We start from the raw sequence: 26739 nt of genomic DNA on the forward strand, positions 1-26739 counted from the left end.
CAGCCAGGCCAGTGAACTCTCACTAAATGGTTTCACTGGGCCTTGTGGATCAAAAGTCTTATAGTTTTCCCAAAGGCTATGGCAAGATACTATTGGTCTTTTCAAACATTATATTTTTCCATATATTGACAGAGTTAATGCCATGTTTATGGAATATGTGACATATTTATAATACATCTATAGAGCAATATAATTATAAGTTATCAAGGATAAATCTAGAATATTAGATTTAGGAAAGGCAGATCAGCCAGTTGAGTGAATTCTCAGTGATAGGACCTGACTAAGCAAGGAGGGGGAGGGGAAGGATATAGGAACAGTCGTCATCATCACAGTATTTATCTGGTACTTTGATATAGCACTTTCATACAAATACCATCCCATCTGATCCTCACAACAGCCTTGGGAGTTAGGCACTATTGTTATTCCCATTTTACTGATGCAGGAAGAGGTTAAATGACTTGCCAATGTCACACAGCTAGTTAAGTGTCTAAGGAAGGTTTTGAACTCTGGTCTTTCTAACTCTAGGTCCAGCACACTATCTATCCACTCCACTAACTGCCTAATTTGATTGACTAAATTCATTATTTACATGTACAATTGCTGCAGAAGCAGAATTGTGTATGATGTGTTGTGTCTTATAGAGCCCATTAGGTTCTCTATGCAATATATCCCTCCCCCCAAAGAAGCACTATGGATCCTTGCTTGGGAAGTGCTACAGGTTTCTGGGCATTGGTCATATTCCCTCTCTCTTTTGCCCCAAGTCTCCTTATACTTCAGCTCTGCTGAGGATATTAAGATACCTACTGAAAATATATCACCCCATCTTTAGCTACTCAGTTATTCACATTAGAGAGGGGAGATGTGGTTCAGATAATGCAAAATTAGGGATAATCTCAAAATAATTTTATTTGGCCTTCGAATGCATTCAGAAATATAACATATTAAACTGATGTTATTTTATGTCATAAGGGATAATTTGGAAAGGAGAGGTAATTCATCTTTCCTGTCCATATTATTTCCTACATTTAATGGAAAATACCACTCTATGTGAATGAATTTGAGGTCAATCAGCACTTGTGCTAGAAAGGAAGAGAGACAACTGGCAAAAATTACAAATGCATTGTATGGAAGAATATTCTTTATAGCCTGGGAGGACTAGAAACAGGGATGCTGCTGGAGGAGAAATTCCAATAGACCAGGGGAGGCTGCTCATGGTGTCAGGTCAACCCATGGTATATGTGGAAGGGGGAGAAAAGGATCCTCAGTATCAACAATGACCTTGGCTTTCTGTATGAATACACGAAAGGCTCCATCTCTGACATGCATCAATGTTGTCTCACCAGTATCCTCAACTTCTCAGGGTATGTAGGGCAATGACGGATGGTGAAGTGGAGTGGCTTCTGTTAGTTCTACTTCCAGAGCGGGGTTTTGGTATCTTTGAACCTTCAATTTATTAGGTTTGCCTGGTTACTTGTTCCAGGGACTGTGTTAATATCTGGGGATACAACGAACGGCAAATCATGGTTCCCATTCTCAAGCAGGTCAGATTCTACTAGAGGGAAATCATAGGCAAACAAATAGTCATACAAGACATATACAGTAAAGATGCAAATGTATCTCAGAGGGAAGGAACTGTTTGGGGTAGGAGAAAAGAGGACTGGGAAAAGCTTCCTAAAGAAAGTGGACATTGAACTGAATCTTCAAGGAAGTCAGAGAAACTAGGAATCAGAAGAAAGGAGGGAGAGTATTCCAGCCATGGAGGACAACCAGCCAGGGCAAAGGCACAAATGTCAATAGATGGAAAGTTGTGTGAGAACAGTAAGTAGACTGGTAGGGAGAAAGGCAATCATATGTAAGAAGATGAAAAAAAAATAGGAAGGGGACAGGTTTTGAAGAGTTTTAAATGCCAAATGGAAAACCCTGTGACCTGGAGGTAATAGGAAGACAGTGAATTTTATTGACTTACAGTTCTACGAAAGGGAATATCCATTCCAAGAAAATCAGGGGTTAAATATAATTTAATAGGTCCTCTTTCCCTTTGACTTTGTAATATGTTGATGAATGAGAAGCAATAAAATATTAATGTGTCCAGATATCCCAGGGGGTAATAGTGATTGTCTATGGTCCCTCAAACTCCTTTCAACTCAAAGGTTATCTGATTATGGAGCATTTTGCTGTAGAAATACTGTATGATGAGCATGTAGTGAACAAAAAAAAAGCTTTCTACCTTTGGTTGCATTTATAGTGAAAAAAAAAAACTTCCCTCCTTTTATTTATTTCACTATTCTGTAAGCCAGATAATTATCAGAAAACTTTCTTACACTTGAACCACCATTTCTGAGCAAAGATTTAATATCAGAGTCCTATGGTAAGAGCTCTGATTACCAAGACTTCATTATCCTTATGAAACCGGTGACAATACATGTGGTGCTGCTCAGTGACGTTTCATCATAGACTGGTACATCTAAACTACCCTTGTCAAAATAAATGGAGAAAGCCCTTCGGGTGATTTATTCTTCTTGATTTTTCTGTCTGTTTGCATACCCACTCAGCTGCAAAATTTGGCAATTCACAATGGGGTTTCCTGTCATTAGTGTGAATTAGTAAGTTTCTACTGTATTTTGGAAATCAAATTGAAGTCCTCGGGAGGTTGAGATGCTCCAAATTATCTAAATGATTTTCATTATTACAGCTTGGATTTTTTTTATTAAACACGTTATTACTTTTCAAAAATAATGAAAAATTATAAAATAATTAATACTCAAACATACATTAAGGGGTACTTCATTTCTTAGTGCAAAATTAAATGGGTGATGATCAGTAGGCACAGCTGACACAGAGATCTCCAGTGGCCCTGGGAGACTCTCTTTTTCTGAGAAGTTTAAGCCTAGTTAACTCTGAAGTATTTATTGCTCTGTGTGGTTATCTATGTCAACATTTGTACATCACTGTCAGTTGGACAAAAGTGAACAAGCTGGCTCTTTCAAACCCAACCAACATGCAAGTTACTAGAGGAAAGAGACCTGCCCAAGCTTACAGTAATGAAAGCTGAGGCATGGCAACAGGTGGTGAAGGAGTCACATCACCCTTAATGCTAAGACAGTCCTAAATGGGCATGAAGTACTTCTGCTTGACCTTACAGAAATGAAGGTGAAGAGCCCAGGCTGAAGAGAAAAATTTAACTCTCTAAAGTTTTGTTTTCAGAATTTCTAGCCCTCTCCTTTCAGTTATCTCCCCTCAGTGGAATCTCCCTTTCACCATTCATTCATCAAGCATTTATTAAGCATTTACTTTTTATAAGGCACTTTGCTAGGCTCTAGAGATACAGAAACAAATTTGCTCAAAGACCTTAAATTCTGTTGGAAGGAAAAAAGATCTACCTTGAATCTTAAATACTAAGCGAATATAAAACAATTTCTAGGAGGGAAGATATTGGCAACTGAGAGAGGGGCTGATTCAGATTGGGTTTTCTGCAGGAGATGACACTTGGATTGACCTTAGAAGAAAGCTAGAAATTCTCTACAGTGGATAGGAGAGTAGAAAACACATTCCAGGCATTGGGGAGTGTGGTGCAGAGGTGGGAAAGAGATATTGTCTATGGGGAATGGTGAGCAGGTCAGTTGGCTGAAATGTAGAGATTTTGAGGAAGAATAATGTGAAAAAAGTCTAAAGAGTAATAGATTGCAAAGGGCTTTAGAAGACAATGGTGCTTGTATTTTATGTACAGGTAAGCAGGACCCACTTGAGCTTCTTGAATAGGGCACCAACATGATTAGGCCGGTGCTTTAGCAATATTGATTAAACAGATGTATGGAGAATGTCTTGGAGAAAGAAAAGAGACCACATTCTTAAACCATCCAAAAGTCATTATGGTTTAGTGGAAAGATCACTGAACTGGGCTTAAAGAATTGGGTTTCTGTTCCACTCCTCCAATACCTAACTGTGTGGCCTTCAGAAACCCACTTAATATGTGTGAACCTCCATTTTCTCATCTATAAACACATGGGGATCTGCTAACATCTCTAGGATTCTAACATCTCATTTTCTAACTTCTCATGGTACAAAAATAAACAGTCATCACTTTGTCACTACATCTGATGCAATTTACTCTCATTGCATTCAATGTATAATTCCTATGGTTACAATATGCTCCTTTTTGAATCCCATAGGTAGGGACTTCAGATATTTCACCCAGTAAACAAGTTCATGACATCGTTTTCTTTGTATTCATCTTACAGGTCAAATATGTCCACAGTTAGGATATGTAAAAAGCTGTACACAATGTAGGCAGTGCCCACAAGTGACTCTCCCCTCCATCTAACCACTACTATAAACTGAGGCACCAGGATAGATGATTTCTCAAATAAGTAGAAACATAGTGGAATGGAGGTTGTAAAATTCCTTTTAACTCTTATTTGATCCCTGATTATGGATATCTATCCCTAAAACTCATCACCAGAGATTAGAGTGAAAAAGGATAAAATGGAAGGTGATGTTGAGGGTTTATGGGATATGCAAAGAAAGGGAGAAGAAGAAATTTGTGGCAAATGGCTCCTGTTTCCTCAGTAAAGTATGTAAGGGGAGGGTCTCAGCTGAGAAGGTGGGAGATGGGAAGAGTAGAAACAGAAGATGGTATAAGGAAGGTATGTATATATGGAAAGCAGAAATTGTCACTTGACACATTAATAATTGCGAATGGTAACATGCATCTGGAAGCCAAACATCATCCACAAATAATATATAAGTAGTCAGAAGATTTTCTTCCTTCACCTTCCAGGTCTGAATACCTTCAATCTAGAAAGGCCTTCCCTGGGTCATCAAGGTCAATCATTCATGATGGTCAGTCAAAGAAGATAGAGCTAGTGGGCCTTAGTGTTTGGTAGAGCCCTCTTCTTTAACAAATGTGAAAACTAAGACCCAGAGTGATTCAAATTCTTGCCCAAGTAAAGAATGCCAGAGCCAGGAATAATGCCTCTATTTCTTGACTCTTTGTCCAGGATTCTTTCCAAGAATCAGCATATCCTTTATGATTTCAATGCCAGACTATTCTGGTTGTCACCTAGGTGCTTTTCCTCCATCCACTCTCTCTCCTTGCCACTCTGTCCCTTCAGATCACTGCCAAAAACACGTTCTTAAAACATAGACCAGACAAGGGCACCCTCCTGCTCACGGAGCTCCAAGGGCTCCCTCTTGCCTTTTAGATAAAATGCAAACTCCTCTGCCTGACGTTTAAAGTCCTTTAGAATCTGACTCCAGGGGTGACTAGGTGGCACAATGAATAGAGCACTGGCCCTGGAGTCAGGAGGACCTGAATTCAAATCTGTCCTCAGACACTTAACACTTACTAGCTGTGTGACCTTGGGCAAATCACTTAACCCCAATTGCCTTTCCCTCCACCCCTCCAAAAAAAAAAAAAAGATCTGACTCCAGCCTACCTTTTCAGGATTGTTTCACATTGTTCTCATCTGCATATTCAGTGTTTCAGCTGAACTGGTCCACATGTGCACAACATTCTATTGCCCAATAACATGTTTTTGCCCAGGCTTTCCCCCATGTCTGAAATATATTTCCTTTGAGTGTAATTCCAGATTGCTCTCCAAAATGGTTGGATCAGTCCACAATTCCACCAAAAATGAATTAGTATCCAAATTTTTCCACATCATGCTCAATTGTCTTTTTTATTGTACTAAGTAATGTAAATGCTGGTTTTATTCCATAAATTAAAAAGAAAGAAAAAGAAAAGAAAATATATTTTCTTCTCACCTCTGCTTCTGAGAATCCCTAGCTTCTTTTAGAACTCAGCTTAAGTTCTCTCTCCTACATATCTCTTTTGACCCATTCCATTTCCTAGTACCTTCCCTTGGATATTATTTTGTAGCTCTTTTTTCTTTAATTAATATGTACTGATTCTTTCCCTCTAATAAAAAATAATCTCCTTGAGGGCAAATATTGTTTGTTTTTGTCTTTGTATTCCCACTACTTATCATAGAATAGGTGTTTAATAAATGTTTGTGAAATGGATAAATGAATTTCATTCCACAGAAAGAGTAGAATCAAGTCACGGGCATGCCAGAGGAGGTGTGGGGGAGAGGGATCCGCTCTGACAAGAGGAGCTTTCTCTGTAGCATCCTGCCAAATGAGAAGAAATAGTGTGAGTGCTGGTTGATAATCTAGGTATGTGACAATAAAGTCCTGACTAATAAGTCATCAACAGAGACAAAACTGTAGCTTAGCAATTTGAGCAAGGCCAAAGCCATGGTCCTGTCCAAGAATAACTGGAAAGAAAAGAACACATTAGGGGTTTATTCTAAGAACTCTGTTTTTTCTCTGAGCAGGGAGGTCTGAACAATAGACAGTGATTGTATCATTTCAGTGTTGTTTTTCCTTGCTTTTCTCTCTTTTTATTAACTGCACCTTACCATGAGCTCTGCCTTAAAGCTCATGTTTCTGTTGGAGTTAGAATTACTGACCCATAAAAACAGACCACTGGGTGACTTGACAAAAATATAGGTATATGACAGGTTAATATACAAAAAATGGTTAGAAAGGAATTCTAAAGTGAAGAAAAATAGACTAGTTTGTAATTGACCAACCAAACCCCTTTCACTACCATAGGCTGAACTCCCAAGTATACACGTTATCCAGTGAGGGGCAATGGTTATTTCAGGTCTAAACTGCCCTTACAAGTATCTCAGAATGTTCTAATGGAAAAAACACTGACCTAGCAGTCCAGAAATTGGGATCCTAAGATAGATCTGTCATTTATTTTCTTATGATCGTGGGTATTTTCTTATGATCACTTGACCCCTCTTAGTCTGTTTCCTTATATATAGGATTTGAAGTAAATCCATTATATGTTGATGTTGGTAGTAGTCACACTGCTAGTGTCTGAGGTAGGATTTGAGCTCCTGTCTTCCTCACTACAGGATTGGTACTCTATCCATTGTGTCACCTATTTAATTGCTGTTACTAAATAATAATGCTATCCGTTATAAATATGATCTTAGCCCGAGGGCAAACACAAATACGGGCTATCCCATTGATGCCTAATGGACCAATATATCAAGAAGAAGGAAGCAGCAATTGGAATTAAAGTAATATATTTGTTTGCTCGTTTTTAATAGTTGCCATGAATTAGAATTAGATCAGTAATTGCTTCACTGATATAAGAGGAAAATACCATAGCAAAGGACTATAATTAAGAGGCATAAGGATTCTAGCTCCAGCATGTTACACCTCTGGAAGGAAAACTCTACTTTTTTCTCCTTCCTCTCTATCAAACCACATATCTTATTTGCTTGGCAGTCTCTAAGCTAATGATATTGTTTTGACTTTTTTTTGTTCTGATTCTTTTCCTAATTAAAATAACAAAATCTTACATTTTAAAAGATATTTTCCCTGTTTAACTTTTGGTGCTGCTATTCTAAGAAGCCTGTTGAAAATTAATCAATCCCTAAAGTATTTATAAGGATCTCACGCAGAAGGTCATGCTAGAGCCAAGCTTTGAAGGAAGCTGGAATATTAGGAGAAGCTACATTTCTGGAATAGGGGTGGCACAGCCCTTGCAAAGGCATGGAGATGGGATTTGGAATGATGTATGTAAAGAAGAACAAGAAAACCAGTTTTGTAGTCTCTGTAATGCCTGGAGTAGGACAGTGTTCCAGGAGCCTGGAACCATAGTTTGGAGCCAGATTATAAAGGACTTTAAATACCAAAGAGTCGTTTGGTCCTAGAAGTGATAGAAAGCCAGTAGAATAGATTGTGTAGCAGAGTAATAATGTCGCTGTGTTTTGGGAAAATCACTTTGACACATATGTGAAGGGTGGGTTAGAGTGGAGTTGTTGGTTTTTGTCAGCAACCATTTATTAAGTACCCTGCTATGTGCCTGATAGAATACAGTACAGATGCCACAAGAGCCCTCAACAGTGCCTGCCCTCAAGGAGCTTACATTCCAACTAAGGTGCTGCCACATGTCTACAGATAGGTAAATGCAAGGAATTCTGAGGAAGAAATAAACACGAACAACTGGAGAAATCCAGGAGGGCATCCTGGAGGGCAAACTCCTTGAATATTAAAGTCCAAGGAAGCCTCATTCTCTCAGAGTCTCTGAGTGTTTACTAGGGCAGGGGCTCCAGGAGGGCTAGTCACTCTTCTCTGCAGGATCCCCCTGGCACTCTCTGTGTGCTGAAGGGTTGGAGGACACTTAAGTCCCCTCTGCCCAAGGATGGACCCCTTCTCATGCCAATAGAAACCAGCTAGGAGGTTGTTGCAATAATGTAGGCAAATAGTGACGAATACTCAACTATGTAAGTGGTTGTATCAGTGGAGAGAACAGGATGAATGAGAGTGATATGGTAGTGGGAGAAATGATAAGACATTGCCTTTGATTGGCCATGTGGGGAGTGGGAAAACAAGGTAGGCTCCAATCTTGAGATCCTGGGTAACTGGAAGAGTAGTTATAACCTTGACAGAAATAGGGAAGTTCAGAAGAGGGGAGGGTTTGGAAAGAAAGATGGCAGTATCTGTTTTGGATATGTTGAATTTGCTTATAATTACTGATATAAGATTAGAGTTCTAAAGCGATCCCAGAGCAGCAATTTGTTATCTCTCACACCCAAAAAAAGAAAGGAGCCACCTGAATAGGTGGTATTGGTCTATGTAAGCTCTTATGGTCAGGTAGCATGAGCAAAGCAGTGTGATATAGTGGAAAGAATGTTAAATTCATCATTAGGAGATACCTGGGTTCAAATTCCACCAATAGAGCTTATAAGATATCTTATATAAGACAAGGTACCATGGACAAATCATTAAATCGGCGAGAATTTTAGTTTCCTCATCTGTATAAGGGGGATATTATGAACTGTACTTCTTACTTCACAGGATTGTTCTGACCATCAGATAAAGCAAGAATGCGTCTAATGTGTTTTGCAAATGAGAAGATATTATCTCTATATGTTGATTTTTTTAATAAGCATTAAAATGTACAAAGTTTTCAACTCACTATGTGTAAGAAATCTCACATTTTTCTCTACTGAATTATCTAGGTGGAAACCTTTACCCCAGATGCTTTTAGATTTACAGAAATCAGACCTCTCTGTTAGCTTCTTTCTGGACTTGAGCTGTGTTCTCTTTCTTTTTGGTACATCTGGCTATTCTGCTGACAGAGAAGAGACAAGATAAAGATGATAAACTGCAAAGTTTCCAGAGAAAGGCAGCCAGAACAATGAAGGACCTCAAATTCATACCATATGAGGTTTAGCTAAAGGAATTAAAGATGCTTTAACGTGGGAGCAAAGACTCAGAAAGCATGTGATTAGATGTTTTCAAGTATTTCAAGAAATGCCATACGGAAGTTTAATAAGAATTATCTTAGATCCAGAAAGAGAAGGGACCTTGTCCAACCCCTTCATTTTCCAGATGAGTAAATTGAGGCCCAGGAAGCCTAGGTGAGGATCAAATTCACTCAGGTAATATTAAAAAAAAAACCCAAATAGTATTTGAACCTGGGTCATTTTGTCTAATGCAGAAGCTCTTTTCCTAAGCCTTTCTTTGTTCTGTTTGGTTTCAGAAAGGAAAACTAGGAACCATAAGTAAAAGTTGCAAAGAGACAAATTTAATCTCTATATAAGTGAAAAATTTGTAACATTTAGAGCTATCCCAGAATGGAATGAGCTGCTTCAAGAGGTAGTAAGTTCCCCCTCATTGCAAATCTTCAAGCAAAGACTAGATGATGTCTTGTTGGAGATGTTATACTGGAAATTCATTTTTGTGTATGGATTGGCTAAGATGGATTCAAACTCAGAAGTTCTGTGATTGTGTCATTTTAGAGTAGTTTTTCGCTATAAATACCAAAATGATCATCTGATTCATTCAAATCAAAAGGGAAAAAATTTCAGTCAAATCATTTATTTGGCATCATGCAAATCAAACATGTTCAGTTGACTGAAACTTTCCCCCTCAATGGTTTGTAGTGCTGCAGTATAAAAAGAGCCTCGCTCTCTTCTCATAGGAGCAGAAAGTCCATCAAGAGAATCAGAGCAGCAATGCAGTGGGGATAGCTTGATGAGAAAACCATTGCCAAAGACAATCTGTTTCTTCTTCTTCCTCCCTGCTGGGTAGTTGTTTATGATGGATCCCTTGAGCAATATGACTGAGAATCCAGTGGGCAGAGTCATACAAAACCCATACAAATCTGACAGCACTTTGAAAACTCTAAGAAATCTTCTTAATGGCAAATGAAGAATACTTCTCCCACACTGGGCCATGATACTCATGAGCAGTGTGCTGAAAATAAGATGGAAGAAGGTAAACAAAATATAGTTACTACTGTGAAGACCTTTAACTGAAGAAAGATGCAAGCATTTAAAATAGAAATACAAGAAAAATAGAAAAAAAAACAAAATGTAGAATAGATAGCATATGCATAGGAGATTTAATCTGCTAAGGAGAATTCATATTCCAGAAGGAAATTTACTAGAACAAAGATTTTTTATCTCAAATTAAGAACAATTTTGGGGAACCTACAAGACACAGTTTAACTCATAGAGAACATTCATTCATTGAATAAATATTTAGTAAGCATCTTCTCTGTGTAGAGTATTACACATATGAACCATAAAGAATTCACCAGATGTAGACAGATATTACAATTTAGGAAAGAGGTGTTTGATTTGAAAACCAATTAAAATTGGTGATCAGTCCATTTCAGCCTTGAAATCTGATTTGCTTTTTCTTTTCCTTCTTAAGTAACAGGGAATAAGTTTAAAATGTCAGAAATTTTTTAGAAACAGTAGGGGTTGTATTTGCAATGTCAGCGACACAAGAAACTTCAGAAGAAATGTTAAAATACATTAGTGGAGCCAATAGAAAGTGGTAGACATTCTTATATGCTTCTAATATAATACCTTTCTCATTTTCTATTTTCCAAAGTGAGACAAATGGCCTGGGATAAAACCAAGGCACTTATATTGGTTATATAATGGTATAATGGTCAAAAACTGAACTAACAAGATTGTACTTTCATCCCATTTTAAAAGATTAAGGTTAATGCTAAGAATTAACTATGGTTTTTAGTGTTCTTTTTATGTCATGCCAAAAGGAGAGTGAATAATGTGAGTTGCTGTTACCCATGAAAACAAATTTTAAATTCAATGCATCACAGTTGATATAACTTAAACCTAGAGACTTATTCAGCCCAAAGAATGTGGTACTGTGGTGTTTTTACTGAATAAATCACAGGTTTATTTTCTAAGTTAACTGAAAAGTATCATGCTCTAATGGTCGCCTTGTAAATTGCCAGTTTCCTATTTTTCAAATCAAGTCAGAGGTTATCCCTGGAAGATGTGAGACTGGGGATACTGAATCACACTACCAGCATCTTCTCTTCTCTCTCCTCCCGAAATGTTGGGAAGTGAAAGGGAGTTCAGAAGCCAGAACCTTCTCCAAACCATTCATTTTACAAATGAGCAAACTGAACCTAAGGGAGAATAACTGATTTGTTCAAGGTCACAAAGATAGAAATCCAACAAAGATGAAATATTAATTCAGGTCTTATGACTCTAGAGAGCAGCTTGGTGGATCAGTGGATAGAGCACTTGACTTGGAATCAGGAAGACTCATCTTCCTGAGTTCAAATCTGACCTCAGGCTAGCAGTTTGGCCCTGGGCAAGTCTTGTAACCCTGTTTGCCTCACTTTCCTCATCTGTACAATGAGCTGGAGAAGGAAATGGCAATCCACTAAAAAAAATGGGGTCACAAAAGTTGGGCATGGCTGAAGAATGACTGAACAACAACAAATACATCTCCAGAGGCAGCAAAGTGACTATAATCTCTGGTTGCTAGTATTAAATCAAAAGCCATTATTCATTCAATATGTACATATTAAATATCTACTGTGCATAGCACTGTGCTGTGAGCTGGAAGAGATATAAAATTTGTATAAAAGGATCTTTGGACTTAAGGAGCTCATACTCTAGGATGGAGATGGCACAACAATAAAGCTATAATATTGTATGTTATATCCTAAATACATTAGAGAATTAGGTGGAAAAAGTGTAAGGTTTGAAGACAAAGATCATTATTGATTGGGGGATTAAGGAAACTTCACAGAAGAGGCAGCCTTTGAATTGGGCTTTAAAGGGTGTGTCAACATTCATCAGGCTGGCAGTAGAGCTGACAGAAGGAGGAGAATGCAAACAGTGATCAGTTGCTGAAAAATTTTCAAACAGATCAGTTGCATAATTAAAACAATAGATGTAGATATAGATAGAATATATAATAATCTTACATCTATACTTTGCTGGTGCTGTTCAGTCATTTCAGTCATGTCTTGGCAAAGATACTAGAATATTTCCTTCTCTAGTTCATTTTACAGATGAGGAAACTGAGGCAAACGGGGTTATGTAACTTTCCCAGGGTCACACAGCTAGGAGGTATCTGAGGCCAGATTTGAACTCAGGAAGATGTGCTTTTCCTGACATCAAGTCCAGTGCTCTATCTATTGTACCTCCTAGCTGCCCTTCATGCATATATGAAAGATAATTCTAGAAGCCCTATGAAAGGTCAAAAAGGGAAAAAAAGGAGTTAGAAGGACTAACAGGAGCTTGGAATGGATGGGAGGTTTCTAGAAAGCTAATCCCTCATTCTATTATCTTGGTTACTAAGGAAGGGGATTGATGAGCTGATCCTAAGTGAGGGAAACCACCTCCAAGATCTCCAAATCTGATGACTACCTATTTGTATTGGGCAAATAGCAGAGCATATCAATGCACTATTTTCATGGATAAGGCAGGCATCCTGACATAGTGAATTAGGGTACTAGACTCGAGTGTAGGAAGACCAGGGCTCAAATCCTATCTCTGGCACTTAACTAGCTGTGTGACTATGTACAAGACACTCTCTGAGCCTCAGTTTCTTCACCTATAAAATGGAGTTATATAACAGGACTGGAAAAGTTGATATATTAAAAAAAACACCCTGCACATTTTGTTTCTTTTTTAAATTTAGAAGATTTTTATACTCTTCTAGATGTATATGTATTTTCCCCTATTAAACCCATTCCTGATGAAAGTAGGGTTCTAGAGCTAACAGCCCCCTTCTGCATCTAATTCCTCTGTATTGGTTCTTCCTCTTGCACCTCATTAATGTAAGATAATTACTCTTTTAGCTGTTCTTCAATGGTTTTACTTTTTAAAATCATACAATACTCAGTTCTACCCCAGTCTTTCTTATAAGCTACCCAATTACTAGTAACAATCTTAGGCATAGGTTTTATATTTTCCATACATAAGAGGTAAACATTCTATCCTTATTTAGTCCCATGTAATTAGTCATTGGTATGTAACTTATAATTTCTCTTGGCTCTTGTATGTAAAATTTTCTATTGAGTTCAGGGTCTTTCTATTGAGTCCTGATAGTCTGACAGTTGATAAAATGTCCATTTTTTTCATTCAGAATTATGCTTAGCTTTGCTGGGAATGATATTTTCAGCCAGAGGCCCAATTCTTTTGCTCTTCAATATATAGTGTTCCAAGACCTGCGATCTGTTAACGTTGCCAAGACTAGATCTTGTGTGATTCTGATACCATCATATGTAAATTGATTTTTTCTTGTTGCTAGTAATATTTTGTCTTTTATCTGGGGGTTTTGGAATTTATGAGTTTTCCTCATAGGATCTCTTTCAGGTGGTGATCAGTGCATTTTTTCTATTTCTACTTTCCCCTCTTGTTCTAATGCTTCACGAAAATGTTCTTTAATTATTTCTTTTCTTTTTTTAATTTTCTTTGGAGGGCAATTGGGGTTAAGTGACTTGCCCAAGGTCACATGGCTAGTTTTTGTGTTAAGTGTCTGAAGCTGTATTTGAACTCAGGGCCTCCTGACTCTAGGGCCAGAGCTCTATTCACTGCATCACCTAGCCACCCCCTCTTTAATTATTTCTTGTATTATTGTATCAAGATCCTTCTTTTTTCTCCTATATTTTCATTCTTTATATTTTGTTTTTTAATTCCTTCTTCTCTTATAACTTTGCTGGCTTCTTGCCCAATTCTGATTTTCAAGGAGTCATTTTCTTCCTTAAGATTCTGGATCTCCTTTTCTACTTGGTTGACTTTCTTGTCATAATCTTGTTTTTCTTGTATTCTTATTTTCTTTTTAACTTTTCCTCCATCTCTCTCATTTCATTGTTAGTCTTTTTTTAAAGTTCTTCAATGAATTCTTATTGAGCAGGTGACCATTTGACATTACTCTGGGGTAGAAGAGGATTTCTTTGCTTTACTATCCTCTGAAGATGAACTGGTCTTCTCTGTTCCCATAGTAACTCTCCTTTACATGTGTATTTATTATTAATTTAATAATTTAGTTTTTATAGTCACCTCTAGTCATGGGGTATGGGAGTGGTACCTCTGACCTCTTCAGTCCTCCCCTCTGACCTTGAGCTCAAACCAAAACCTCCAGAATCCTATAAGTGACCATAGCCAGTGAGGTCTTTGCCCTACTGCTTCTACACTCACTGGGCATGTGATGATTCCTCCTTGCCCCCGCTGCTCTCTGCAGCACAATCAGGTCTAGCATTACTTGTCTGCAGAGGTTTCCTAGATCTTCCCCAAGTCAGATGTCCAACTCCCCTCACTGTCCAGGGGTTATAGCTCCTGACTGACTACAGCTTCCCAATCCAGCTAATTCCAGGCCTTGCAGTCTGTTGTTCAAGCAGCTTGCCACATGGTGAAGCAGACCCTAGCCTGCAGGTGTTTACTCTTCAAGGAAAGAAATCTAGTCCTGGGATTTTTCTTTGGGTCTTCTCCAATTGTCCCAAGAGAACCTGGGTTCTGCCTGGACTCTTACCTTGTTTTCATCACTCTATGTTCACCCAGAGGCACTATTTTATCTCTTTTGTGGAGGAAAATCTTGAGAGCTTGAAATTTTCTGACCTATGCCACCACCTTCCTAGAATCCTCTCCTCTACCCTGAAAAATTTGAAACCTTATATTAATAGTAGCTATTATTAACAATTTACATTTGGGAGGAGGCAAGGTTGTCTATATTTTGCTAGAGTCTGATTAACAAGTTCAATATTTGAGTCATAGAAAGAGAGAGAGAGAGATGGAGAGAAGGAGAGAAGAGACAGAGAAAAGGAGAGAGAGACAGTAACAAAGACAGAAGGAACTTGAAAGACCATTTAGTCCAATGGCATAATTTTACAGAGGAAACTGAGGCCAGAGAGGTCAAATATCTTGTCCATGGTCACAAGAATAACAAATATTAGATGTAATATTTGAACCAAGGTCCTCTTACTCCAGAGCCCATGTCATGTTCAATATATGCACAGTCTGTGTTGAGCCACTCATTTTGCTATGTCCTTGAATAATATTTAGCTTTTATTTACCTCCTTCCTCTACAAAAAAAAAAAACTCCTACTTACCTTGAAATGTCTTATTATATATCTATGAGCTAGAATTTTGAAACCCCTTAGAGAGAGGTAGACTATAAACACATAGGAGCATAAATTATCAAGAGAAGGAAACCTCTCCAAGGCTTAAACACTTATTGTAAAATTAATGACATGGCACAGGTTAGACTTGTTTCATGTCAGTTACTCCCTGCACAAATTCCGGCAGATTTTTGCTCCTCCCAATGCATGGGTGATTCTAGATGCAATTTAAGCAATAGATGTAAATCTTACAGCAGAGTCAATCTCTTATTGAATGGTAAAGGATCCAACCAACTGCCTAGCCAACATTGTTTCCATGGTTTTAAGAGAAATGTGAAATAATTCTAGCTACATTAAAATGAGTAGAAATTTAAAACTGATTTAACCATTTTTATGAAATGCAGAAAGTCACAAAGCCCCTTTTTGTGCTTTAAGGATCTTTCTAGAAACAAAACAAACTATGTGATCTTCAGCTTAAGGCAGTCAGTAAAACAGGTGTTTATCAAGTGCTTACCATGAGTTGGGTACTATGCTAAGAAACAAAGTTCTAGTAGTTAAGGATTGCTTTTCTACCCATAGTTTTGGTTACTGTAAAAACCTAGCTATATCACTGATAATAACTTAATTATGTTTTTATCAAAGATCACAATAGCCAAGTTGAAGAAATTGGGGGTCTTTAGCCTAAGAAAGAATTAGAGGATCCCCTTAAATCCCTTAAAATTAACTCATCATAAACAACAAACAACTCCTCAGCAGTCTCCCTGTCCCGCCTGGGGCAGCTGTCTTCTAATGCCCCCTACTAGACAGAAAATTCCATAAGGGGAGAAATTATTTTTTATCTAAATGTTATATCTAGAATAATTTTTAGCATGTTGCATACTTAATAAAATATTTTTCATCATTGATTGGAGGGCACCAAAGGCTGTCATGTGGAAGATGCCCCAGAAGATAGAAGTAAGAGCAATGGGCATAATTTGTTAAGAGGCAAATTTAGGTTGATATAAGGGGAAAGGGTCCCTAATAATGACAGCTGTCTAATAGTGGAACAAGCTACCTTGCAAGTATAGAGTTTGCCATCATTAGAGTTCTTTGAGTGAGAGGCTGGGTAATTCCTTGTGTGAAATGCTGTAGAAGCCATTCTTATTCAAGTATTCAGCTTTGAACTAAATGATCTTCCCTCTAGGCGATTGCATGGTGAGTAGATGACCTTGAATTACAACACTGACAACAAAAATAACTGATGTTTATAAAGTTTACATATATAGGTAATTTGGGCCTTATAACAATCATATCACATATTTATTATCAACTCCATTTTATTGTTGAGGAAACTGAAAATCAGAAAAGATAAAACATACCTAAGGTCACACAGCTAATAAGAGTCATTGGCAGGATTGGAATTGAGGTCTTTCTGACTAAGAATTCAGAACTCCACCTGTCTCTACCTATGAATTAAAGTGTCACTGAAAAAAAAGTCTAGGTTGATGGGTCCAGGTTATCAAGATATTTAATGCCTGACTTAAGTATAAATTAGATCAAATGGCATATTTGATCTGACCAGTTCAACTGTAATCATGTAGATAATCATGTTTATATAGTTAATATGGTTAAGGATGTGTCCCAAGAGAGTTTGCATCTGGAGTTCTCATATGCTTCATTGACTCATTGCAAAACATAAGTTTTCCTTTGTAAGAAATCTTATACTTGGGACAGAATTATGAAACTATATTTTTCACATTTCCATAGCCTTAATATTGCTGTTATTACTCCATTATTACCAGCATAATTATCATAAGAATTATTCAAATAAATTGTCCTCTGGTGAAGAGGTTGAACGAGTATGGAGTGGAATACAAATTTTGACTCAGAGCATAACTCATGAAGACGGGAATTGGATTGTTCCTAATTAGAGATTAGCCATCAGAATTAAGGGGCTCTACCAGCCAGACATGGTCCTATGATCTATATGAGCTTCAAGAGGAAAAGAAAGTTCCAACTAGGAAAAAAAAATCACATGATCTACCATGCATTTTTCTATGCTCAGCAATTAAATGAAATTCACACCAATTGAGATCAAAGATGCCTGGAAGCTGACACAGGAGAAGAAGGTTATATATGCCCCTGCTAAAATCTTGACAGTGCTACAATCATTTCTGTGGCAGCAGTACAGGAGAATTGTTGATGAGTCACTTTTTAAGGGATTTTTTTCATTGTGGTTGAAAATAAAATATATTTTCCAAAATATGAGATATTATGTCTGAACCATTAATTTTATATGTCTGTGATCATGCTTAATACTTTGCCTTACATTTAAAATGTCTTTACATTTACATTTACCTTCTTTAGAATTTGATCAATGTGAGTCTGTCACAGATGAAAAGTCCTCCATACCTTTTAATCCCGTGCTATTTATTCCATATCTCTCCACAAATCCCCATAGAAGATCTGCCCAATTTACTAGAGATCATCTCCTGGTTCTTTTGATATCTCAGGAGTATCATTGACTATCATTCTTGATATACAGTAGATAGATGTCCTTTTCCCAGTCATAAATATCATTAATACTGTCTTTTAACACTGCTGCTGCTGTCTAAGTAACTACTGGGAAAATGCTGCTGTTTGCTTAGGCATATGAAACTTTCCATTGCTGGATTTTATTTAAGTTAGATTTCTTGAAGATGTTATCATTCCATGCTTTGCAGATATATAGTATCCTGGAGTAATATTAACATTAAAGAATCATAGCATTTTATAAAAGAAATGAAACTCAGAAATTGTCTAATCCAAACATCACTTGAAGGAAATGTCCTCTACACCACAATGCTGGCACCAAGTGATCACCCACCCAATTTGAGAAGTCCTCTTGTGTTGGGGAGTCCGTCATCTGTGCATGTAACCTGTTCCACTTTTGGACAGCTCTTAAGGACATTTCCCAATATCAAGCCAAACTCGAAATAGTATAGTGCCTGGCATATAGTAGGTACTTGTTTATGGACTGACTGCTTCTCTGCAACTTTCACCCATTGCTCCCAATGTTGCTATGTGGAGCTTGTTAGAAAAATTTCCATTCTCCCTCCTTATAACAGATCTTGAACTACTTAAGGACAACTGTCATTCCCAAATGTGTTTTCTTCTCCAGGTTAAAGCATTTTAACAAATCCTTGTTTGGCATGCTGAAACCCTTACTACCTAATCACTCTCCTCTGTAAACATTTATGTCCTTTTTAGTTGCCTAAAATAGAATGTAATGTTTAATGAGATAATGTACATAAAGCAATTTGCAAGCCTTCGAGCACTGTATAAATGGCACTCTAGATATGGTCTGGTCATGACAAAATACAGGAGGATTGTTGTTACCTCCCATATGCAATTCAATTCAACAAATATTTATTAAGCTTTTAGTATGCCTCCTCTGGACACTATAAATTTCTTCATGTGTCCTAATTGCATTAGCTTTTTACCCATTCCACTTACTATTACCCGGTTAACTTATATTAACCTTGCAATTCATTAAAACCCCGAAATGTTTTTCCTTTAAAAATAGATTTCATTGATACTTTTGTTTTTATATCACCTGGGTGTCCTACCATATACCTCCCTCCCATTCTGGAGAATAATACCTTGTAACAAAGATGCTTTTTTAGAGAGAGAGGGAGGAGATGAGAGGAGAGGAGGAAAGGAAGAGAGGAAAAGAGAAAAAATCAGCAAAACTGAATTATTTCAGGAAAATATGATGTCACATGCCATATTCCACACCTGGAAACCCCAACCTCAGCAAAGATCAAATGGAGATACAGTCTCCTACTTTTCTTTGAGACCAAGTTTGTTCTTTAGAATTTCACAGCTTTTAATTTCCATCTTTTTGTTACTGTTTCTCTTTCCATTTACATGGTTACAGTCATTGCACATACATTGTTTTCCTAACTCAGTCTACTTAATTTCGCATCAGTTCATGTAAATCTTTCCATTCTTTCCATTCTTTCCATTTTTCTCTGTATTCAACATGTTCATTGTTTCTTGCAGCACAACAATATCCCATTACATTCATGTTTCACAGTTTGTCTAGCTATTCCCCAGTTGAGGGTTATCTATTTTGTTTCTAGTTCTTCGCTCATGCAAAAATGCTGCTATAAATATTTGGTCCCCAGATCTTTTTCACAGGAACTGTTATCTGGCCACAACCTCCAAATCCCCCTATTCATACAATTCATTTTGTAGTGTAAGACCATTACAGTTCTGCATTATTTCCTTATTGCAATCCATGCCTTTGTTGTTGGTGGTGGTTATTCAGTTGTGTCTAACTCTTTGTGATCTCATATAGGGTTTTCTTGGCAAAGATACTAGCATAGTGTGTGATGTCCTTCTCCAGTTTATTTTACAGATGAGAAAACTGAGGTAAAGAGGGTTAAGTAACTTGCCCAAGATCACACAGCCTATGTCTGATGTCAAATTTGAACTCAAGTCTTCCTGACTCCAGGCCCAGTGCTCTATCCACTGCCACCTAGCTGACCCGTTCTGTTATTACTTAGCTCTTCTAAGCATTATCTGTCTGTAATACCTGTCAAAGATACACATGCACTAAATCCATGGACTGCCCATCTAGGCAATATGCATTTTTCATACAGTTGTTTTTTTCTACTTAATCTGTTTCAAATTGCTGCTCTGGTTTTGTAGCATTTGGGTCCCTGACAAAATTCATACAATTATGCCAGAAGATAGGAGCATTTAGAAAAACTCACCATTAAATAGCAATCCTCCTTTTGTTTGGGCACTGTGTAGGATGGCTTTAATGACACTGGCAGCCTTGCTAAGTGAACATAAACTATGTATACAGAAAAAAAAACATGAAACAAATAAGTAGGAGTTCATTATTTACATTACAAAGGTACAAAATATGTGCTAGACGTTCCTTTAGACATTGCAGCTCTATACATTTATACAGCACCCTGCCTCTTTGGGGCAGCCTCTGACTGGAGGCAGAGAAACTTAAGTTAATATGTTAGCACTCTCAACCAAAGCAAAGGCAAGCCAGGATAAAGCAAAATCATCTCTGAAACTGGAGCATAAATCAACAAAGGGAAAAGATCACATTTTCAAAATTTTAACATTTTTCAGGAACACAAACATGGCATAAAGCCAACACACCGTAGTCAGTTTAAAACTATGGGGAAGATAAAAATTCTCCCTCAGAAGCTTCTCGATTTGAGAGAAAATTTCTCCCAGCCCCATGCAGCCCTCCTGGGACTTTTTCAACAGTCTAACCTCAAAAACATAGAAATTCAGACTGAATATATACTAGGCAACTTTAAATCCTAGTCCTTTACCATCGCTATTAATGTAGTGACTGTTTTCTATTATCAGGGAATCAAATTGTCCAGTTCAGGCAAAAGTTACTCTCCTTTTCCATGCTAAAAGACTTTTTTTAAACTACTGAGTCCCATTTACTGTTGGCTGTCTTAGTAACTGGCACATACGCACAAAATCAAGCTTGTGTCATACTTTCTTTTATCATTCAACTTAAAACTATTTTAAATTTTATACAGTAAAGAGATATTGGATACAGATTCTCTGTATAACCAAACCACTTGATCATTTTTTTTTCTAGGAACCTAGGAGTAGGAGAATCAAAACTTGAGTTTTGAAGCCCTGGGGCTTCAGTTTCCTCACCTATATAAGGGGCCTATTAAAGCCTCCCCTACCAAGGGGTTTTGCTAGAAATGTTAAATGCTTTCATGTAATTTAGTTAATACTTGCAAAGCTCAACTTAGACATCTTTTATATGTCTTTTCCTAATCCAAAAGCTGCTACTGACTTCCCACTAAATTATCCTATATTTATCTGTGTGTATTTGGAATTTAATTATTTTGTATACTTTTATATGTTATTATTACTTATTTCATATACTTAGATGTGTGTACCATGGATATCTTAAAAATGCCATCTTTCTTTGTGGAATGTAAGCTCCTTGAGGAAGGTTGTTTGGCTTTGTATTCTTAGCACCTAGCACAATGCCCAAGATATTGAAAGTGCTTAATAAATGTTTAGAGCTTGGTAACTACTCTCTGAGAGCAGACCATTCCACTTTCAGCAACTCTAAGTCTTAGAAAGGTTTTCCTGATTATCAAGTCTAATTTGGTCATTTTGCAACTTCTTTTCATTGCTTGTTTTGTCCTCCATAGAGAAATAGAGCAAACCCAAGCCCTCTTCTACAAGTCTTCAAGTACTTGAAGAAAACCATTCACACCCTTCCTTTTCCCCTCCCAATCTCCTCTTCTCCAGGCCAAATATCCCCAGTTCCTCCAAAAAAGTCCTCATGTTACATGGACTTGAGGCCTGCTTGTACTTATCTGGACATTCTCCAATGTATCAACATCCTTCTTAAGCCATGGTGACAAAAACCGAATATAATTTTCCAGATGAGGTTTAAAGATGGCAAAATCAAGTAGAGTTATTACCTCCATATACCTAGAAGCTAGTAGGCCTCTCTTAATACAGGTCAAGATTAAACTCACTTTGAGGGCTTCTATATTATACCACTGATTCATATTGAATATACAGTTTACTAGATTAATGCCTATGCCTTTTTTTTGACAACTACTGTCTAATCACACCTCCCTCATCTTATACTTGTGAGGTTGGTTATATGTACCCACTTGTACAACTTTCCAGTTATCCTCACTGAAAGTCATCTTCTTACAGTTCAATGCTTTAGTCTATTGAGAGGTTTGGATCTTGTTATCCAACATACTAGCTATCACTACTTGCAAATTTTTCGAGCAGGTTATCTAAGTCTTTAGCCAAGCTCTTAATAAAATTAAGAAATGCAGGGCCAAGTACAGAACCCTGCACTCCTTCATCAAAGTTAATTCCTGCCATGTTGATGTTGAACGATCAGCAATTACTCTGAGTCCAGCCATCTAGCCAGTTATGAATCCATCTGATTGTATCATGATATAATGCAGATCTTTTCATATTTTCTATAAGAATAGTGTGAGATATGTGGTGCCTGTATCAGATTGTATGGCATCTTGGGGAGGGAGAGGAAAATTTTTAAACTTATGTGAGTGAATGTTGAAAAATAAAAATAAATTAGTTAACTAAGAAAAAAGAATAGTATAAGATACTTTATCAGACACTTTACTAAAATTAAACACTTAACCAAACCAATCTCCTCACATCCTATCCTAATCTTTTCTGTCAAAAAGGGAAATGATATTAGTCAGGCATGACCTGTTCTAAATTTTTTACATTTAATTTTTATTTGATTTTTCTCAATTACATGTAAAAATTATTTGTTTTTTTTTTAATTTGAGTTCCAAATTCTCTCCCTCCCCTCTTTCATCCTTGTGAAAGCAAGTACTTTGATATAGATTATATACATGTATAGTCATGCAGAACATTTAATGATGTGTTCTTGATAAGTTATTCTGGTTTTTTTATAGCCACTCTCTAAATGTTTGTCAATTATTTTTTTAATGACCTATTCTAATAATTACCCAAGAATGGAAATCAAAATTATTGTAGACCTTGTTGTCTTGGCTTTTTTGAAAACTGAAACACCTTCTTTTCTCTGATTATGAGGCACCTTTCTAATTTTCCGTGATCTTTCAAGAATTACTAACAGTGTCTCAGCCATAATATAGTTTGTTTTTGAGGTTTCCAAAACTTTCCTGGTTATTATGAATACAATCATGAAAATAGCTATCTTTTGTGAGACCATCTCTGTTGTCTTTTTCTTTTTTTTCTTGCCAAAGTTTTTTTTTTCTCAACTTTGTCACCAAAACAACTTAGTCATGTCCAACATTACTAATCAATACAAGTGAAATGCTTTCATAATTTAATAGAGTGGATAAAGCCCAGATGCCTAACAGGTAAGGATAAATCATTTTGGCCTGTGAATCACAGTTTTATCAGAGACTCAGTGGGATCATAATGTATTCTTTCAATCTGCTCCAAAGGTAGTAGCAGGAAGCTATTTTATAGATTTCTTGGTAATCTGAGCTGATGTTATACCTGTTACAGGACTTTTCCAATAAAATAGAAACACAGCAGGATAAAAAAGATACAAATGGTGTTTTTATACTAGTCAATAAAAGCATAACTCTGTAGTAATGGAAAATTTGTTCATGAATTGTGAAGTATGAGGAGCTCAGTTGGTATGGTATTAAAATAATTTGTGTCCTGCCATTGGAACATTTTTTAACATGCTGGCACGCACCTTTAATTTCCTAGATCTTCTGTGACAGTTTTTTCTCCCCTTTTGGGGGCAAAGATGGAAAAAAAAGGCAGTCACCAAATTCAATGAAACTTATTAAGAAAAAAATGTATCTTAGTCAACTATAGATATCTAAATAAAATAGCTGTTTGAATGGCTTTTTTCAGCTACTTTACAAACTTGCATTTATCCAGGGAGAAAAATTTCATCCTATTATCAAAAAGATCAGTTTATATTTAATTCTTGCCATATGAATAAATGGAAATGAAACATTTTTATGCAAAAAATTCATTCCAAATATGGATTCATAACTCTTCAGTGCTTCTAAAGTTACATGTTGACCTACATAAAGTGAAATGCAGAAAGGGGGTGAGATGAACTCAGATGAGTCAAGAATCTGAAGTCTGCATTCAGAGAAGGTGGCATTTTGGTAGCTCTTGTACCCTGGTGAGGGAGAAAAAATAATAATAGCAACAGTAGTAATATGTGACATTTATATAGCACTATAAATGTAGCAAAGCCCTTTACATGCATTATATATTTAATAACTGTCATTTATGGTATTTGTATGCATTATAGAATCAAATAAAATAATAACTGTAGAGCTCTTTGCAAACCTTTAAGTACTATGTAAATATTATTTTTATATTATTATTATTATAGCTATTTAGAAGGAAGGAACCTCAGAGATCATCCAGTCTTATGTTCCCCCTCATTTTACCAATGAAGGAACTAAGGCTCACAAGTAATGAGATGATAGATTCACCTAGGTGATGTGATTCAAAATCTAGCACTCTTTCCAATGAGCCATGCTCTCTCTCTCTCTCTCTCTCTCTCTCTCTCTCTCTCTCTCTCTCTCCCCTAGTTCATTTGCTTCTTACCTCTCAAGTGAGCCAAGTACTGCTGGCACATTGTTTAGATGCTAGCACTGGAAAGATCAAAATGTGATCATTTACACAAGTGATATCACCCCAGTCTTCCCCACTTCAGCAGATAAAGATATGATACAAACTAATATTAATTTCCCTACTAATATTCAGATATTAGTATGGATCCTGAATAATATCCATTTTACTGGTCTAGTATTTATAGCCTCAGTATTGAGAAATTAAATAATAGTGTTTAGAAGTCAGAAGAAGAGATTTCTTTTCTCATTGAGGACACACTGCCATTTTAGTGATCCTGAGACTACCTACTAACACAATTAATTATAACTCTTTATCCTCATGCTTGACATGGGGAGAAAAATACAAGTGGGGCAAGAGAGCATACTAATAAAAGATTCAGAGAGGATACCTCTTAAGGAAATGTCTTCCTTTCCATGCCAATCCAGTCTTTCTTAACTTCACAAGACTTTTAATAAAGCCATCAGATAGTTGTATTTGAGAAGTGGGTGCTAGCTTTTCCCCAAGAAGAATCAATAGCAGACTGGTAAATTTGAGCCAAGGACAAATAAATTTTTCCTGTGTGTTGCCCTTCTGTTGACTTGCCCAGACACAAAGTATAAGTCTCCTCACCAATCATTTTTATATGATGAGAATGCTTTAGGTGCCTAGGAGAATAGATCATGAAGATGCCCTCATAAAACTGTACTGCATTTTGGAGCATTAATCAATATCACATACCTTATTCCCTCTCAGTGAATGAAACTATTAATTTAAAACTTCTCTTTTTTTTCCTTTTCTGTGGAATTCTTTCTTTTCCTTTCTTCTCTTTCATCTGGCCCATTACTTTAGGTATTAAAAGTATAGTGATTCTGCATTCAGGTATAGCAATGCCAAGGGAATAAAATTACTTCAAAATCTCTGCTTTACAAGCTGATAGTGTTTGCAGTATTTTTGGCCAGTGGAAATAATGCCATCCAGCTCCCGAGCATTTACACATTTACACACTGTTGAAAATAGAAACAGGAGTGGAGTGTAGTCAACATGCCACTGCAAACACATTCAGTACCATACATGGATAGAACAGCCCCTTGCTCCAGGGCAGAGTTTTGCTCTGCTCATTAGATGAAGAAATCTCCACATTGGTTAAATAGCTTGACCGAGACTTTTCTAACTTTTTTTTTTTAATCACTGTTAGATAGATCTTGCAGGCTGAGTGAACTCCCACAAATCTAGGCACACATAACATGTTTCTGGGTTCCCTCATCCTCATGGATATTTGGATAACAATGAATTCATGATTTCATTGTGTATGGGGATATCCTCCTTCTACAAAGATTAGAACCCACCCATGTTTCTTCATCCTTTATGATTCTTATCACCCTGGGAAGTTATTAAAAATGAACTACTAAAGTGTTTTAGAATTATCTGACACACACATTCAGTGGAACAATTACTAATTGTCTTCTTAACTAGGCTTACCATATTTTGTTTTGTTCTCTTTGCAACCTATTTCTTATAGGACCATAGGATGTGATGCTAGAAATAACCTTAGTCTACTCAATCCAAAATCTATCAATTTTTTTCAGGTAAATTCTCAAACATAAGTCCATAGAGGCTTAATCCAATGACTTGTCCAAGGTCATGTAGGTAACAAATGGCTGAGCCGAAAATTCCCCCAGGAGTCCTCAGTCTACATCTAATGTTTTATTTACTCTACTAAGTGTCAAGCAATCAACAAACCCTTATTAAGCACCTATTATGGGCTAAGTCTTATGCTAGTTATTCTAGTTTCACTTGCACTAATTATTACATTCACACAAGGTGGTTCAGAACTTTCTTTGAGATTTCTGTCCATTTTATACCCCCTACATGATGCATTAGGGAGGCCCTACAGTTTTCATCTTTAGCTGATTTTTTTTCTTTTTCTGTAAGCTGCTTTAATAGAATAAAAGACTACCTTGCTGCCTCAATAGAATGAAATTTTAATAACTTGGAAAACTATGTTCCTAGACATTCTTTTTTTGAAGGGGAGAGAGCAAGGCAATTGGGGTTAAGTGACTTGCCCAAGGTCACACGGCTAGTAAATGTTAAGTACCTGAGGCCACATTTGAACTCAGGTCCTCCTGACTCCAGGGCAGGTGCTCTATTCACTGTGGCACCTAGCCATCCCCCCAGAGAATCTTATATCTCAAAGAAGAAAAGTAGAGAAGCAT

The 26739-nt window shown here is 36.9% G+C and overlaps 1 long non-coding RNA gene across 1 annotated transcript; it reads right to left on the reverse strand.

Moving 5' to 3' along the window:
• Positions 1–9279: 9279 nt before the first annotated feature.
• On the reverse strand, positions 9280–24085 carry LOC138175746 (uncharacterized). Its single transcript, XR_011172076.1, has 3 exons — positions 23986–24085; positions 20164–20246; positions 9280–10284 (listed from the first exon to the last, which is right to left on the reverse strand). It is a non-coding gene; the product is annotated as an uncharacterized lncRNA (long non-coding RNA).
• Between the last annotated feature and the right edge of the window lie 2654 nt (positions 24086–26739).

Source organism: Petaurus breviceps, unplaced genomic scaffold (assembly GCF_028583685.1).
Source record: "Petaurus breviceps papuanus isolate PSGF00001 unplaced genomic scaffold, PetGlider_PUasm1.0 79, whole genome shotgun sequence".
NCBI lineage: Eukaryota > Metazoa > Chordata > Mammalia > Diprotodontia > Petauridae > Petaurus > Petaurus breviceps.